The sequence below is a fragment of the Chiloscyllium plagiosum genome, chromosome 22 (assembly GCF_004010195.1).
Source record: "Chiloscyllium plagiosum isolate BGI_BamShark_2017 chromosome 22, ASM401019v2, whole genome shotgun sequence".
Taxonomy (NCBI): domain Eukaryota; kingdom Metazoa; phylum Chordata; class Chondrichthyes; order Orectolobiformes; family Hemiscylliidae; genus Chiloscyllium; species Chiloscyllium plagiosum.
Window position 1 is genome coordinate 32,016,426 of NC_057731.1, and position 18,854 is coordinate 32,035,279.

The following is an 18,854-nucleotide window of genomic DNA, read 5'->3' on the forward strand; positions in this document are numbered from 1 at the left end:
TTTTATCCCATCTCTCAGCACCACTTTCACTTCTAATTTGAGAAGTTAGCATCCATTTGCAAGCCCCAAAACTGATGGACCATTCTCCCCAAAACTCTAACCTTAGAAATTGCTTCAGACTACTAAATGCCAGAACAAATTCCAAAACCCACGACCTATACCACCCAGAAGACAGGAACAACTGGTACATGGGAACACTACCACCTGACGGTTCCCTTCCAAACTACATAACATCCTGAATTGGAACTATATTGCTGTTTCTTCAGTATGCTGGGTCAAAGTCATGCAGCTGCCTCCTGAATAGTACTGTGGTGACCCTACACTTCAAAGACAGTAACTGTTCAGTGTTGACCTAAAGAGATGTGCTCAGAACTTAGAGCTTTAAACTAAATGAGGAGTAACTGATTCCACTAGTTGCTAAGCCAGTAATTAGAAAGGAAAGATTACATTAAAATGAATGAACTGGGAGTTTGGAGCTCAGTTTTCTGCATGTAAAAGGTTGTTGCAAAAATGGTAGTTGAAGCAGAATTCATAGTAGCTTTTAAAATAAACATAAGTATTTGAAAAAGAAAATAAAGGAGAACAGCTGGTTCTTGAAATTGGGGTGTTTCCTGTGAAATTATTGGGATAATTATTGAGGGTTGTGGGGATGCAGTTGACTGCTAATCCACTGTTGCATAATGACTGCAGTTAGTATGTGGTATACCAATAAGAATGGACAAAGGGTGGAACTGGAAAAAGCACAGCAGGTCAAGCAGCATCAGAGGAGAAGGGGGAGTAGATGTTTCAGGTTGGAACCTTTCATCGGGACTATGCTTGACCTGTTGTGCATTTTCCAGCTCCAATCTTTATCCACTCTGACTGTCCAGCATCTGTCCAGTTCTCACTATCTCGAAGTATACCATTAAGAAATATGTTCATGTTTTTTTTCGGCATTTGGTAAGATGTGACCCAATGATGTAAAGGGCTTTGTTTTCGATCTTAATAGGACCACTTACAGCATGCTGAGAAAAGCATGTTAAGTTTGTAACCAAATTACTCAGAACAGTGCCTATGATTATAAACTATGTAGATACCTGTTTATATTATAAAAGTCTATTGAATCTTTAAGTACTGTTATCCACAGTTCTAGTTCTTACGTTAAGGGAGCTAACATAAATATTGCCTGATTGGGTACAACTACGCTGTAGGTGAAAATCCCATCTCTGTATCTAAGGCAGGTCATATCATAGTGTAGTAGTAGTAAGCAGCAGTAAACTACTTATCAAAGACTCCAAGATCTCATTTGCTGATACTTGGAATCTTCATTGAAGATTAGACAGCCTTGGACTTCAAAGTATTTGGAAGACTAACAGCATACCTTTTGAAGGTTTGGATCTGCAAATTAAAAGCCAGGAAGAAGATTGGCCTCCTTTCTACCTAAAATTTAAGTCCCATCAAGCCAGAAGCCATGTAACTATGCATTTTCATAAGTAAAATATCAGCCTGCTTATTACAGGTTTAAAAATAAAAACAGCAGTCTTATGCTGCATAGTTTTAACATGTAACCCTCCTGTTCAAAATAAATAGCTTTTTAAGCTTTAAATCCTGATCTCGTGAACTAAGGGGGCCTACTTTTGTGCAGAGGCCAGTTGGCTTTTCCATTTTGTCCCAGATTCTAGCAGTGTTCTGTGATGTCATCACTCCTTATTTGGTATGAATACCATCTGGTGGCTGTACCCAGCTACTGTAGGCCTTTAGTTCTTAAAGGCATAATCCCAAAGGCATCAGTGCTCATGTAAAGGGACTGTGACATTGTACAGCAATAACATAGAAACAAAAAAGAAAAAAAGGGGATAGCAAACAAAGTAAAAGAAAGGAACAAACAAATCCTGCATTTAACTCAAAGAAAAAAAGCGATAGTCAAGAAATTGAAGATGAGTATTTCATTATGAATTTTAGCAGCAAGTCACAATTTCACTGAATTACAGCTATTTAAGCAATATATGCAGCTCTTCTTCACAGGTTAAGCAATACATAATCCTGAGAAGAGGTCTCTGAACAACTTGATACTGGAAAGGAGGGGCTTGGCAGAATAAATGCATCTGCACTTTCAGAAGATGATAGAATAGATCCAGATCATGGACTCTTTTTGATAGTAGTTACTGCTGCTTGTCACCATGATATAACCTGCCTTAGATACAGTGAAGGGATTTCCACCTTCAGCAATGAAGGGATTTTCCCCTTCACCCAATCAGACAATACTTATGGTGGCTCACAACGTAAGAACTCGATGTGGACAGAGTACTGAAAGATTCAATAGACTGTTATAATAGCTCAAATCGTGTAGGTATAAATTTGGGAAGAAAGCTCTATGCCATAATGTTGAATAACGGCAACCAACAGCAAACAAGATGAATTGTACCTCGCCGGGGGAAAATATATGATCTCCAGACCAGGACAAGTTTGTCAAGCTCAAATGTTAAATTTGAAATTTAATAAGGTTAGCAATTTAACTTTGTTTTACTTGTTTATATAATTATTGAATTGACAACACATGTTTGTATACAACTGTGCAAAACTGTTTGGGATTTATGTTTTTCTTTGGAAAAATTGGAATGTTTTGTTATGTCACACAATTAGTATGCGAAAATCTTTAACAGGCATTTTCATGCTATAGTCACCAAATGACTCAATGACATAAAAGACTCAGTCTCCATCTCACTGGGGCCACTTCTAGTATGATAGATTGAGGGAAGCATGTTATAGTTTGTAACTGAGATACTCTGTACTAGGCCATAAACAATAATACCTGTGATTGCCTGATCAGACTGCATTTGGAATACTGTGAGCAGTTTTGGGCCCTGTATCTAAGGAAGGATGTGGTGACTTTGGAGGAGGTCCAGAGGAAGTTTGTAAGAATGATCCTGGGAATGAAGGGCTTGTCATATGAGAAATGGTTGAGCATGCTGGGTCTGTACTGGATGGAGTTTAGAAGGGTGACAGATATATATAGATACCAACAGCTGTAGTGAAGGTTTATAGAAGTACCACATTACCTATGTTTGTTAAGGGGCTTAACATAATTATTGGGTGACTGGATGCAAATGTTCCACTGAAGGCAAAAAGCCCAGCACTATATTTCAACATATCAGTCTCCTTTCTTCCATTCTCTCCCACACTGAATTGAGCAGCATTGTCATCACAGTACCTGAGCTCAGTAGTATATGCTCCCAATGCTATAGGCAGGCCTATCAAAGACACAGTCATGCATCCGAGATTGAGGAAAGTTATTTAGTTTTGGTTGGGCAGGGTTTAGTATTAGAGGATAAAGAATTGTGTTCAAACACCAGAAGATATAGGAGCAGAATTCAACCACTTGGCCCAATAAGTCTGCCCACTATTTGATCATGGCTGATTTATTTCTCAGTCCCATTATTCTGCCTTCCCCCATAACCTCAGCTCCCCTTACCAATCAAGAACCTATCTACCTCTGTCTTAAATACATTCAATGTTATGGCCTTCACAGCCTTGTGTGGCAGTGAGTACCATAGATTCACCTCCCTCTGCTGAAGAAATTCCTCCTCGAACTCCTAAAAGGTTGTCCCTTTCCTCTTAGGCTGTATCCTCGAGGCCAAGTCTTTCCTACTGGTGGAAACATCTCTCCCTGTCTATTATATCCAGGCCTCTCAGTACTGTATAAGTTTCAATCAGATCTCCCCCTCATCCTTCTAAACTCCATTGAGTACAGACCCAGCATCCTCAAACATTTCTCATAATGACAAGCCCTTCCTTTCCAGGATCATTCTTATAAACCCCCTCTGGACCTTCTCCAAGGTCAGCACATCCTTCCTTAGATATGGAGCCCAAAACTGCTCACAGTATTTCAAATCCAGTCTGACCAGTACCTTATACAGCCTCAGCAGCAAATTGCTGCTCTTGTATTCTAGCCCTCTCAAAATTAATGCTAACATTTCATTTGCCTTCCTTGCTGCCAACTGAATCTACGTTAACCTTATGAGAATCCTGAATTGGGACTCCTTAGTCCCTTTGTACTTCATATGTCCGAAGCCTTTCTCCATTTAGAAAATAGTGTATGCTTCTGTTCTTCCTACCAAAGTGCATAACCTCACACTTTCCCACATTGTATTCCATTTGTCAGTTCTTTGCCCAGTTGGTATCCCCACTTCCTCCCTGCTGTTTTAAAAAACATGTTTTAAAAATGCTGCACATTTCAGCCTGGCTGCCCATGTCATCTGTTTTATGGTGTTATAGAATCATAAAATCGTACTGCATAGAAAAAGGCTCTCCAGCTTATCATGTCTATGCTGACCATCAAACACCTAACTGCGTTAATCTCGTTTACCTGAATTTGATCCATAGCCCACTATGTCCATCATTTTAAGTGCTCAACCAGATGCTTCTTAAATATTGCAAGATTACCTGCCTCTACCACCACCTCAGGCAGCTCCTCTCATTTATCTCTTCACCCTTCAGGCACTCTGCCTATATTCCTGATGAAGGGCTTTTGCCCAAAACGTCGATTTTACTGCTCCTCGGATGCTGCCTGAACTACTGTGCTTTTCCAGCACCACTAATCCAGAAGCTTGTTTAATATTTCTACTGCCCCCTGGCTGAATTCGTTTTCCTAAGATCTCTTCTAAACCACTTACTCCTCACCTTAAGCTTTACGCCTTGTGGTCTTAGAGCTTAGATCTGATCCATTGGTTGTGGAATCACTTGGCTCTGTCTTTCACTTGCTGTTTGGCTCGCAAAAATTCCTGTTTTGTAACTTCACCATGTTGATATCTCATGTGTGCCAGATGCTGCTCCTGGCATGCCCTTCTGCAATTTGTATTGCACCATACATTGGCTTAATGGTAATAGTAAAGTGGGGAATATGTTGGTACTTGAGGTTGCAGATTGTGTTGGAGTACAATTGGCTGCTACTGAGAGACCACAGTGCCTAATGAATGCCCTGTCTTGGGTTGCTAGATCTGTTTGAAGTCTCTTGTTCTCTCAATGGTGTCACTCTTACAAATACTATTGACAGGTATTGTTGGGATCAATGAGCTTTTAATGAACTCAATTGACCCTCAATTGTTTGTTTACATATGGTGGGTGAGCTGCTCAGTCTCAAATATGGGGTTCGCCACTTGCTTATTTTATATGCCCCGCGCTGAAAACAAACACAAGTTGCATGGCATGTGACATTCAGCCCTATAAGTCTTTCTTTAAACCAGTCCATGATGGATGGTCCAAATGGTTCACTCTGCAAAATTTCATCAAATGTGTTACCACAGTAAGTGGTGTCACACCCAGCTATCAAACATTCAAAATAAAATGCAACTTTCCCCAGCACACGAAGAAATATGCATAATACTCCATTGAGGTATTAAGCTATACAAATTATACTTTATGTAAAATACAGTACACCTATATTATATTTCATAGTAATTTATTCGAGCTCACATTCCCTCTACTTCTAAAGCTCTACAATTATATAAAACGTCTTCCAGTATACAATTCAATCTCATTTTCAGTAATTTCAGGTTCTCATTTTTCGCTACCATTCAATATATCTGCACACTAATGATATATTCCAAATTACACCATATAATCCTCTCTTTATCAAGCACATGTCCTCTGAAATTGTCACAAATGATTGACTGAATGTTGCTTGTTACAATGTGCTAGATTATTTACAGAACAACTAACCATTGTAACTGAATATAGTAAAGAAAGTTATCTGTACCTTCAATTTCGTATAGTACAGGTTTTAAGGGTATCTTGGCATATAATGAATGCTTTATGACTTTATTTATCTATTATACATAATAAGTCTTGAATGTAAAACCCTTTGTAAAATTTTCATTTCAACATCATTGCCATAGAATCAGAGAGTAGTACAGCATAGAACTTCGGTCCAATTAGTCCGCGCTGACCATGTTCCCAAACTAATCTCACTTGCCTGCATTTGACCCATATCCCTCCAAACCTTTCCTTTTCATATACTTATCCAAATGTCTATTAACTGTTGAAATTGTAGGAGTAAATTGCTGCAGATGCTGAAATCTGTACTGAAAACAACAAATGCTGGAAATCACAGTGGGTCAGAGTGCATCCCTGGAGAGAGATCAAGCTAAAGTTTTTAGTCTAGATAACTTTAGTCAGAGCTAGACTCAAAACCTTAGTCTGCTGTCTCCCCATGGATGCTGTCTGACCCAAATGTTGTAACTGTGCCTATATCCATCACTTCCTCTGGCAGTTCTTTCCACACGTCAACCAGTGTCTATGTAAAAATGTTACCCCTCATGTCCTTCTTAAAACTTCTCACCTTAAAAATATGCCTCCTAGTTTTGAACTCACCCACCCTAGGGATAAGACCCTTGCTATTCACCTTATCTATACAGGTAAAAACAATTACTGCAGATGCTGGAAACCAGAGTCTAGATTAGAATGGCACTGGAAAAGGCACAGCAGTGAAGGCAGCATCCGGGGAACAGTAAAATCGACGTTTCAGGCAAAAGCCCTTCCTCAGAAATACCTTATCTATTCACCTCAGTATTTTATAAACCTCTATAAGGTCACCATTCAACCTACTACGCTCCAGTGAAAAAAGTTCCAGAACTAACTGGCCTATTTTTCTAACTCAAACCCTCCAATCTTGGCAAAATCCTGGTAAATCTGTTTTGAACCCTTTCCAATTTAAATAATATCCATTCCATTGAGGTGACCAGAACTGCACATGGTACTCCAGAAGAGGCCTCAGCAATGTCCTATACAACCTCAACATGACATCCTAACTCCTATGTTCAAAGGTCTAAGGAATGAAGACAAGCATGCTAAACGTCTTCTTAACTACACTGTCTACCTATGATGCAAATTTCAAAAGAATTATGTGCTTAAACACCTGCATTGTCTTTATTAAGTACATTAATCTCTCACAAATGTTTAATGTAAGACAAAGCAAACTATTTGATGCTATTTTGTAATCTTGTTGATAGTGTATGTTTGCATTTAGAATTAATAGGCTGATGAAATTGAAGGTAGTATAACTTGTTTGTACTTTTTTTCTAATACAAGCTGCTGCTCACAGTCAAAAGATCATCTTCAGATTGTAGTCCAAAACCAAAATTGATAAAATAATATAAAAATCTTGAAAAACCAATGAGCGTCCTGACATAATCATGCAATGTTTCAGCAATCAACTTCCTCTGTGACCACTTTAATATTACCTGAGCTGGAATTTGGGAGAATATAGCCTTCATTTTTGGCCATTTGCTCCTAAATATTGTAACAATGTTGGTTTGATGGTTTTACTGAAATGGTAATAATTTAAGAAATAAAACTTTGATTTTGTGGCAAACCAACAACTGCGTTGAAACAGCAAATTTCAAAATGCATATGCCTGCTGTAGTGATTATAATAAGGTCAGCCAGGTGGACCTCACAAAATATGAGTTATCTGATTGGGCCTGTTAATCTGATCAAATCAGGGAGCCCTGGCTGACAAATAAGAGCAGGAGTGTAAGAGGTTTTGCTCACTCTGAGAGCTGGCTGTGAGAGAACTGGATCAGTGTCAAGGACTGTCCATGTATAGGTAAAGGGTGACTTGGTGATGGGATAACTCTATGGAGTTATTTCATCTGTAGTATGTTAAATTGAGTTGACTAAAATTTAGATACTTCCTTTGGATGTGTTCAAACATGTTTCTTAATATTTTTTAAAACCGAAACCTAAATGTCCACAAAAAATGAGTCTGTTCAATGCACAGTGAGGAATATTGTTTGTTATATGCATGAAGAATGTATGACAGGGTTGCAGTGATGAAGCTGCTGTATGTCGTCATAGAGTCTGTAGTCAAATTATTCTATTGCTGTGTGGTGCTTTTGGCAAACAACTGTGGGAGGATGATTTGAGAACGGTAATACTGTAGTTTATTTTTGCTTTGTTTTTAGTGAGGCCACAGGGATTCCCTGTGGTACTAAATGGCTTCTGTCTCGTTGAGACTTGGAAATATAACAACTCTTAATTCATTACTGTTTCTAATATTAGCCAATCTGAAAAATTGAGCCAACATCACCTATTGTCGTGATTGTTTAAATTATGAAACCAGCATTAGCAGTTTGCTTGTTGCATGTATGCGTATGTATCTCTTTCTCACTCCATGCCAGCAACTGAAATTCTTTCTCTTTTAGAAAGAAATATTAGTCAAGTACTTTAATGAAATTTGCCAGTTTAATGTGAGAAAGAAAGGAAAAGTGCACATGAGCGTATTCCCCTTCCCTTCTCCCAAAGGGAAATAAGGCCCTTGCAGAAGGTTTGAGATTTTTATAAATTGCTGTGTTGTTTGTAACCAATCATGAATGAATTGTATTGATGTAAGATAGGGATCTCTGAATTGTTGATTTGAACCTAGATTTCTAAATTACAAATGTGCAACGCTGTGAAAGCAGCGATACCTTTTATAATGTGATAAAATAGGTAGTTTCTCAATAAATTGTATTTCTCTATTAAGCCTGAGGGTAGTTGTTCAAGTGTGCCGAGTTATATGGATAAATTGTTGAAGATTACAATAAAGGGAGGTAAAAACCAGGAAGAGCGAACCATTTATCAAAATGTTTACTTTTAACGTGTGAGTGAGCTTTAGGATTCTCACAGTATTAATTCTAATCCCCCTAACATGTAGTGGAAGCAAAGGTTGTTTCTTATAATGTCTACTTAAATATATGTTTCCACGCTTTTTAATTTCTTTCCTACCTTTTGAAGCGAATATAGCTTTTCCTTTCTTTTTAGGCTGTAGCATTTTATAACATTGTCTGTTTGGTAATAATATAGGCTTAGATATTCACATCTTGACCCATTTAGGTTTGGTATAGAAACTTCAATGGTTCATGCACTATATTAACAATTTCTAATACTGCATGATTGTTTTTGCCCATCAGAGATGAAATTTTAACTTGGGGTGAGGCTCAGTACTGGAATAAAGCAGAAGGATAATATTTTTGCTGAGTGGAAATATATGTCATGCTTATAACTAACATGTCTAAGAGAAAACAACTATGTTGATTGGAAAATGATCTTTGCCAACTAAATTATAAATTTCTAGAAAACTTGGGATCCTCATTGGAAATGTTCCAACAAAAAAAGCTTGTCCTTTTTTTGTGCAGTTAGTGTTTAGTACTAATCACATTTTTATAAAGCTTTGGGGAAGTTGAATGCACCTCATGGTGCAGTGATAATGTCCCTTTCTCTGAGTCAGGAGACCTGGGTTCAAGTCCCATCTATTTCAGAGATGTCTAATAACATCTCTAAATAGCTTGATTAACAAAATATCTTCAGGGAAGTTGATATTTCCATTCTTTCAGAAGATGTGTTTTACTGTGCAATTTGTTCATGAACCATGTTTTTCTGTGTCAAGCCAACTTCCTGAGGTTTGTAAAGTAGTCACTGAAGCATCTCTAATAATCCTGCTTGAATATTCCATGCTAACATGTTACTAATGCTAATATTTTGTGGAGCAGAGTTGACAATTTACATACATTTAACTGTGAGCAAAGCACTACAGGCAACCTTTTGAAAACCCAAACAGATGGATATGTAAAATTGCAACAGTTTTTGCAATACCACATATTGGACTTTTCTAAAAGCAATGTACTGTCAATGGTGGAAACCTGAAATAAAAACAAAAAGTGAAGGTGAAACTCAGCAGGTCTGGCAATATATGAGGCGAGAGAAAAGGCAATGTTAATGTTTGTGTTCAGTATGACTTTACAACTGGAGAATGCACTCAGACCTGCTGAGTTTGAATAGCACTTCTTGTCTTTATTTATAATCTTTTCTGTTTCATATTAAATTTTATTGGTATATGTCTGCATTTCAGTGTGCAGCATGCTTCAGTGCATAGCTAAGTTGTCCAAGCCATTATCAATACTTAGATGAATGGAAACTTGAATAATCCATCAAAAGTGTAGGACAAACATTTTTCTAACAGTTTAGTTGCATATATTCAAGTTAGGTGTTTCTGTTGTTTGAATTACAGGAAAATTGCATATTTACACTGGCTTGTTGTGTTCCCCTTGTTAATACAGGCTCATTTTGACACCTATGGGAGAATGACAGTTTCATGTTCTTGTGGTAATTGAATCAATTTTACTGATGCAAGTATAGGAACCAGTGCTTTGCATGATCCTAGAATGACAGTGTAAAATGATTAAGTATAGATTTGACTGCCACTTGAGTTCAAAATGCTTTATATCCATGACACTCGTTATCTTCTTGTGTGGATTTTTGTTTAACAACTATGCTGCACTGTTTTTAACCTGGCTATGTATTTATTGGAAGTGTCTAAACAAGAGTGGGAACAAGCTATTGAGTTGGATGGGCAGCCATAGTCATAATGAATGATGGAGTAAGCTTGAAGGGCCAAATAGCCTGTCCCTGTTCTTATTTTCTATGTCTGTCGGTCATGTTGAGATGATTTCGGAATTTGATGAACCGCTCAGATTTCAGTTTTTTCAGTAAGGTTCCTGTCAGATTTGTTATAGATTTGTTGGGTGTCGGTTTGGTTCAGTTGGCTAAACAGTTGATTTGTGAAGCAACAGCGTGGATTCAATTCCCAACACTGCCTGAGGTTACCATGAAAGACCATCCTTCTCAACCTTACCCCTTGCCTGTGGTGTGGTGGCCCTCAGGTTAAATCACTACCATTCATCCCTCTCTAATGAGACAGCAGCACCATGACCTGATAAGACTATGAGGATACAAGTCCAGTATAGATTTGTAGGAAACATCATTACAGTACTGTTCAATTGAATTTTTTTTTGACTAAGCACAACCCAGAAATTCCTCTTTACGCAACTCTTAAGGGTGCAATTAAGTTTCATCTGCTTTATCATCACCTAATACTTTTCTTTTATAATACTTTAAAAATATTTTATAATTATTTTATTAAAGTCCAATTAATTTCTGAACATGCTAAGATCCTCTTGTATTGCTAATATTCGGAATGGTATTTCAATTAGTTATAATTGGTGTGCAAGAACTACAAGCTCTAATAATTGTACATGGACAGGAACAAGAATGAATCAGGTAAAAAAAATTAAATAAATTGTTGCTAGAATTTTCCTGTTTGTGTGAAGAATTTCCTGTTTATCTTGCATGAACTTCAGCTTTCTTAAAATCCTTTCTTGTTTCATATAATAGACTGGAATTCCAAATTTCTCTGCAACCGCAGGAAAGTTTATTGTGCTACTTATTTTAATCAACTGTACTTTTCATAATAGCACAGCAGTTTTTTTTTTGTTTATGTACTCAAGGCGTTGGAAAATTGTTAGTAATTATTTGACCTCCAGTGAGAGTACAATGCTCCAAGGGAATAATTGAGCTACAAACCCTGCATGTGGGAACCAGAGAGTGAACAGCAAATGACAACCTCTGTTAGCCATGTGTTTGGAATGGAAGTTCAAGACTATTCTTTCTCCACTTCAGAGATTCAAAAATACTACAGGTACAGTGTTAGTTAAAGTACATGTGTATATATAGCACCACATTAATCAAGACACATACCTGAATTGTACCAAAAATTAGATAACTGTCAATTTCGAGGGCTTTCATTGAGGGGTTCTGTCTGAGGGCTTCAGTGACTTGTTCCCTGCAATTCTCTGTAGCTCACTTCATTATGTGTGTATCATGACTCCATAGCACCCTGCTAACGATGTCACATGTTCAGCAATGGTGGAAGTATTTGCTGTTTTCGGGACTTCCCAGGATTCCTAGCACCATATTTAAATCACAGATATATACCAGGTCACAGCTGTATACCAGAGCTATCCTTCACAATGCATGTAATCAATGTGGAACAAAAGGGGAAGACCTCTAAGGGCACATAGGTGGTTTGATATGAGGAATGGATTTATATATATTTTAATATTATTTATTTGAGAGCTTCAGATTTGAACTAGTGGTATTTGGGTTTTTGTGTGTCTGAACGTGTCTAATGATTAACTTGTAGTACATTTTTAGCCAGGGTAATTTTTTTTTAAAACGGTGTGAGAGAAAGACTATATATTTTAATATTATTTATTTGAGAGCTTCAGATTTGAACTAGTGATATTTGGGTTTTTGTGTGTCTGAATGTGTCTAATGATTAACTTGTAAGTACATTTTTAGCCAGGGTAATTTTTTTTTTAAACGGTGTGAGAGAAAGACTTCCCAGAGGATGATGAATTTTTGTTCATATTGGGAAAACTTTGCAATTGATTAAAGTTAATGGTTGTGCACTAGATTCCAGTTTGGAAGATCCAGGACAGATGTATGCCTTTTGATGAGGAAAAACACCCATAGCCTGTGAAAGACTTTTATTTTAGTTTGTTTGGCATCCTTCAGAGTTTGTTTTATGCTGTACCTGGATATGCTGAGCAGTTGCTCCCGAGAAAAGGAGAAGATAGTTTTGACTTGATTAAAAAGAGGTTAACTGATGGAGTTTAGTAAAAGTTTCAGATCAGAAATGCTTGTTTAAAACCTGGACAGAATTATTTGAAACTGTGAAAATTTAAATTAAGTCATATGAAAAATCAAGAAAGTTGCTATCAGATTCTCATGATCTGGAATTGAGACCACAACTCAGTCGAACTCTAAAGGCTGTGAAGTGGAAGTGCCGGTGTTGGACTGGGGAGGACAAGGTCAAAAGTCACAGAACACCAGGTTAAAGTCCAACAGGTTTATTTGAAATCACAAGTTTTCCGAGTGCTGCTCCTTCATCAGGTGAACTTCACCTGACGAAGGGGCAGTGCTTTGAAAGCTTGTGATTTCATATAAATCCATTGAACTATAACCTGATGTTATGTGACTTTTGACCAAATTCTGTATGGATTTCTCGTTCTCCTGTTTGAGTACTGTAATGTAATGTCATGCTGCTGAGCTTGTTGGGATTGTATTTTTTCCTGTGCACAGTATTTCAAAACCTTCTATCATGTGGTATATAAATATTTTGGTAGGTTCTATCTCCATTTCTTTTTGTAATAAAATTATTTTTCACTGTTAAACTTGAAGCTACATCATTGCTTGTTGTTGACTATAAGAGACTAGCTTATTAAAACTAATTTAAATAAAAAAATCAATCAAGCCAGATTTTAATTCGAGATTTCACTTGCCCAGAAATATTACCGCTGAGGTCATAACAATGACATGAGATATACTTTATTACAAATAAAACTTATATTCTTAGAAGTGTTGCTATTCTTAGAATCAATGAATCCCAACAGTGTAGAGGCCATTTGGCCCACTGAAACTGCACCGACCCTACGAAGAGCATCCCACCCAGACCCATCATATCCCCATAATCCCACATTTACTATGGCTAATCCACCTAGCCTGCACATCTCTTGACATTGCGGAGTAATTTAGCATGGCCAATCCTCTAACCTGCGCATCTTTGGACCGTGGGACAAAACTGGAGCACCTGGCACAAACCCATGCAGACATGAGGAGAATGTGCAAACTCTACACAGACAGTTACCCATGTAAGGACATTGGAAAGCTTATCTCAACCCCACAAACCAGGCCTTGTTATTAGATAGATCACTATTACATACCACCCATTATTAGCCATTAATAGTCCCCATTAATATATATTCACCCACCCAGCCCACTCATTATCCACTCCTTTGTCTGACCAACTGTTCTTCTCTCTGTTTGGGCTCTATCCCCACCTAATATTTGCTCCTTACCCCTCCCCCCACCCTATCTTCTGCACATAAGCTGACATTTTCTTCGCTGCCATCAGTTCTGAGGAAGGGTCACTTGACCCGAAACATTAACTCTGATTTCTCTCCACAGATATCCAGACTTGCTGAGCTTTTCCAGCAGTTTCCATAATTGTCTAGAGCTTTTGCAGTCTGTTTCCTCTTCCTGGGGCCTTCGTGCAACTGAACTTAAATTTTCTCTGCTTCAAATAATCTTACAGGAATTCTACTATACTTCTTACACTGAGGTAAGCTAGTTTTAACATTCTAAATTTATTTCTTCCTTTCTCAGGAGCAACTGCTTTACATATCCAGGTTCAGCCAAGAACCCTCCAAAACTGCCAAACTGAAACCACACAACAAAAATTGTTCCAAGCTGTGGATGTTTTCCCATCATTAAAAGAGAAAAAAGAACTTCCTGACCTTCTGTGCTGGGACATTATGCACAATTATTTATTTTGGGAATATTTTACAAGTGAACAGTTTAAATATATGCCCATTACGCTGCAGGAAGGTTTTTCTCTCAATATTTTAAAAGAATGATGAAACGTCTGCAAACAAATTTACCAGCTAAGCGAGCAAGTCAACAACCTCATCCACAACCTGAGTTACACATTTTCTGGAATATCCTGTGTTTCATGGTAGATGACATCAAAAGTCTCTCTCAACATCAATTTTCCAAGTTACACACCTAGTAAAAAATATTTTGCTCTTCAATGCTTATGGCTAATTTGACTAAATTTATACTTTCACAAAAGCAGATAAGAACAAAAATATTGGGGAAATGCAACAGGTCTGACAGCCATCTCTGAAGAGAGAAACATAATTAACATCATGGACTACAGGGAGAACTTGCCATTTGGATACAGAACTGGCTCAGAGGGTGGTGGTGGAGTGTTGTTTTTCAGACTGGAGGTTTGTGACCAGTGGAGTGCCACAAGGATCGGTGCTGGGTCCACTACTTTTCATCAATTATATAAATGATTTGGATGTGAGCATAAGAGGTACAGTTACCTTGGAGTGCAGGTTCATAGCTCCTTGAAAGTGGAGTTGCAGGTAGATAGGATACTGAAGAAGGTGTTTGGTATGCTATCCTTTATTGGTCAGAATATTGAGTACAGGAGTTGGGAGATCATGTTGCAGCTGTACAGGACATTGGTTAGACCACTGTCGGAATATTGTGTGCAATTTTGTTCTTCCTATTGGAAAGATGTTGTGAAATCTGAAAAAGTTCAGAAAGAATTTACAAGCATGTTGCCAGGGTTGGAGGATTTGAGCTATAGGGAGAGGTTGAATAGGCTGGGGCTGTTTTCCCTGGAGCGTTGGAGGCTGAGAGGTGACCTTATAGAGGTTTATAAAATCATGAGGGGCATGGATAGGATAAATAGAAAAGTCTTTTCTCTGGGTTGGGGGAGTCCAGAACTAGAAGGCATAGGTTTAGGGTGAGAGGGGAAAGATTTAAAAGAGACCTAAGGGGCAACTTTTTCATGTAGAGAGTGGTGGGTGTGTGGAATGAGCTGCCAGAGGAAGTGGTGGAGGCTGGTACAATTGCAACATTTAAAATGCATCTGGATGGATATATGAATTTTGGAAGGGTTTGGAGGGATATGGGCCAGGTGCTGGCAGATGGGACTGGATTGGGTTGGGATATCTAGTCGGCATGGACGAGTTGGACTGAAGAGTCTGTTTCCATGCTGTACATCTCTCTGACTCTATGCCTCTAAATCCCAATGGCTACTGAAATACTTACAATGTTGATCATTAAACTCTCAAACACTCACACTATCTGTATGCCACCAAATTCAGAATCCAATCTCAAAATAAATGCTATGAAAATATGTAAAAATCATGCACCTTGCATCAAAATATAATCCAGTACAGACTCAGCCAAGTGGATGAATGGTACAACATGGACATTGATGTATAATAGCGTATGATGTATGTCTGAAGTGTAAGAATTCATAACATAGACCAAAGCACATGGCTGTATTTATTACAATATAGTGCAGAAATATTAATTGCATAGACAGTAACTTGTATTATTGCACCTATCATGTAAGAACATCTCTGAATTATTTTCAAGATGAAAAGTGGACCAGACTGAGATAGACCTTGGCAAGGCACATAGATGCATAATTCAACATAACATAGAACAATGTTTATGTATCTCTTGCCATCTCGCAGCCTAATGGCAAAATGTAGCCATGGTAACATGTTTTTTAAATAAAGTGAATGTTTTCCTAATCTTAAGAAACTCAAATTATTCTTTAGCAGCACAAGAAGACCAAGAGTAATGTATCTATATCTTTATGCCTTTTAATAACTTAGAAGTGTGTGTTTTTGTGTGTGTATAGTGGCTGTCATGTAGATATGTGATATAGTCCAAGTTGGGTATATAAATCCCACAACTTTTCTGTCTCATCCTTTCAACTAACTTTGCAGTGAAAAGTTAGAATTTGCTAGATTCACAATGGTTTGTAAAGCTATAAGCCATATTATAGCTGATTTATTTCACTCCTGTATAGAGCTTTAGATAAGTGACCCTTAATCATTGCAAAGATCAAACTGAATGAGAAATGATAACTACAGGATGTTGGCTAGTGTTCTGTTAGAGATTTAGTAAATCATACAAAAAACCTTTTCCGTTTTCATCATAGAAGCTGTGTGCACTGTAAACATCATGAAATAATTAGATTCTGTTTGGCTAAGACATCTCATTGGTTATTGTATGAAGCAGTTTAGTATAGAGCAATGACTAATTATTACGAATATAATTTTGTTTATGAGGTTTGAAACCATGTAACCTGTTGCAATGTAGAGGAGTTAAGTCTATTTGTGATATGCTAATTAGTATATATCATTACAGGAAGTGATGTGATCTTGCTATCTCACAGCCTCGTGGTAAAATATAGCCACAGTAATATGTTTCTTAAATAAAGTGAATGTTTTCCTAATCTCAAGAAACTCAAAATATTCTTTAGCAGCACAAGAAGACCAAGAATAATGTGTGTATATTTTAATGCCTTTTAATAACTTAGATGCACGTGCAACTTTGAATCACTGCCGGAATGCTGTGATCTACCTTCAAAATTACGAAGTGATTGTCACTGCAGATACCACTTGGACATTCCGGAGCATAAATATGCATTCACAAAGCCCTCCTCTTTCCCAGAATGTTAATATATATATGCAGGTTCTTTATTTTGTACTCAAATCTGGCAAAATAATGTATGCAGTCATCATGCACAAAACAGTGGTAGCCCAAGATGTGAGCAGCTGTTAATGAAATCTTGCTACAGTCTGTTTTTTGACAAGAGTTACTGCTACTTTTAATTTGACTCAATTTTGCAAGTCTTTATCCTACTTTATAAGATGTTGTGTACTCAGGGAACTCTGCTTAAATTATACTGCAATTTATTTTTAAATTAAATCTTAAGTTTTCCAGGTGTATGTGATGAATACTGTAATTTCAAAGCTAATCACAGCACTAGTTCAATTGTATACTATAATTGGACTGTTAATAAAAGATGTGGAATAATAATAAAAAAAGTGGGGCACAATTGGAAAAGCGGGTGGAATGTCGGTCATTTAATAGTCTGCCCACGTACCTACAGCTATCATTTTACCAGGTGTGTTAGTACAGAGCTGTCATTTTGGTTGCTGAGTTGTGGTGTGTCATTCATTTAAATAATGCAACGGCATTAACTGTAGTGAATAAAATGTGTGAGATTGTATTTAATGCCTTTTCACAAATATTTTGGTATTAAGTATTTAATATTAAACATTCAAGTTGCACATTTCAAAACCTAGTGCACCGATTTGTTAGCAGTTGTAGGTACTTGAAGGTCCATTCATGGCTTCTCAGGCTCAGTGATAGCATTCTCCAGTGAAGCAGAAGATTGTAGGTTCAGGTCCCACATTAGCCACTTTAGCACATGAACAAGACTGACATTTCAGAGCAGTTTTGAAGGATCACTGGATTGTTGGGAATGTCATTTTGAGTCTGAGGTTAAATTAGCATTCTGTCTACACTCTGTGATGGATGTAAAAGATCTGAGGGAACAGCAAAGGCAGAGTTTCAAAAAAGAAGAGAAATCATGAACCAATGGTGGAATGAAAATGCTGAGGATTCCCTCAGGGCCCAACACCCGTGGTCTCAAACCAGTGTGGAGTAAGGATGGAACCCTTTTGAGAGACAGGGAAAATAACTGCCTCCAATGGAGCAAACACTTCAAAGAACTTAAATCGTGATGCAATCATTGACGATGGCGTAGTTCAGGAAACCCTCAATTCCCCGTCAGAGATAAGCTTGGACTCCCATCTAGTTAGCAGAAGTTGAAGTCGCCATTAAATACATGAAGAATGGAAAGGCAGCAGGAGTAGATGGGATTTCAATGGAGATTTTCAAATTTGAAGAAGAGCTTACCCATCAGTTCAACCTCAACTAGTTGAAATCTAAGAAAAAAATGACACTGACCTCCCTTGTGGAGCTTCAGTATGTGGATGACAGTATCATCTCTGCTTTCAGAAGAGAACCTTCATTTCTCACTTAAAGCCTTTGTTGGAGTTGCCCATTGCTAAAGAGAATTGTTAGTTGAGGCAGCATTGTAGCCTTCATGCTCATGTCAACCAGATAAGATAATGCCTTGCCTCATAGGAATGTTAGTGGGAAAGCAAAAACTTGTTATTTAGTGAAGTGTAGAAGGGAAAGTCTAATCCCATCGTATTCATAGACTTTTAAAATAATTGACATTACATATACATGTAGGTAGACTGAAATTATAAATGCAACTAAAAAAAATAAAGAATTTAGCTGAATTCTTTTAGACAAATGGCTGTAGATAGTTAATAGAAGCCCCCATCCTGTTAGCAGGGGAATTGAAGGACAAATTGTGTAAACACCAAGGAATGAATGACTTATAATGAAGGATATAAACACATAACCTTGTGATAGAACACCAGAAAACAGATAGCATTGTAAGGGGGCATTTCCACAACATTACTTAGTCATTATGACCTTTGGAAAATAAACAAATCACAGATTCACAAAGTAACAAACAGCACCCACTCAGTATGACGCAGTTGCGAAATGTCTGGGCAGGGGCATAACAGTCAGAGGGAATATGGC

At 37.6% G+C, this 18,854-nt stretch overlaps 1 long non-coding RNA gene across 1 annotated transcript in view; it reads left to right on the plus strand.

Moving 5' to 3' along the window:
- Positions 1-17,446, plus strand: part of LOC122561178 — a 76,663-nt gene extending 59,217 nt beyond the window's left edge. The window contains exon 4 of the long non-coding RNA XR_006314939.1: positions 16,765-17,446. This is a non-coding gene — a long non-coding RNA (uncharacterized LOC122561178). The remainder of the gene's footprint in view (positions 1-16,764) is intronic.
- Positions 17,447-18,854: the final 1,408 nt, after the last annotated feature.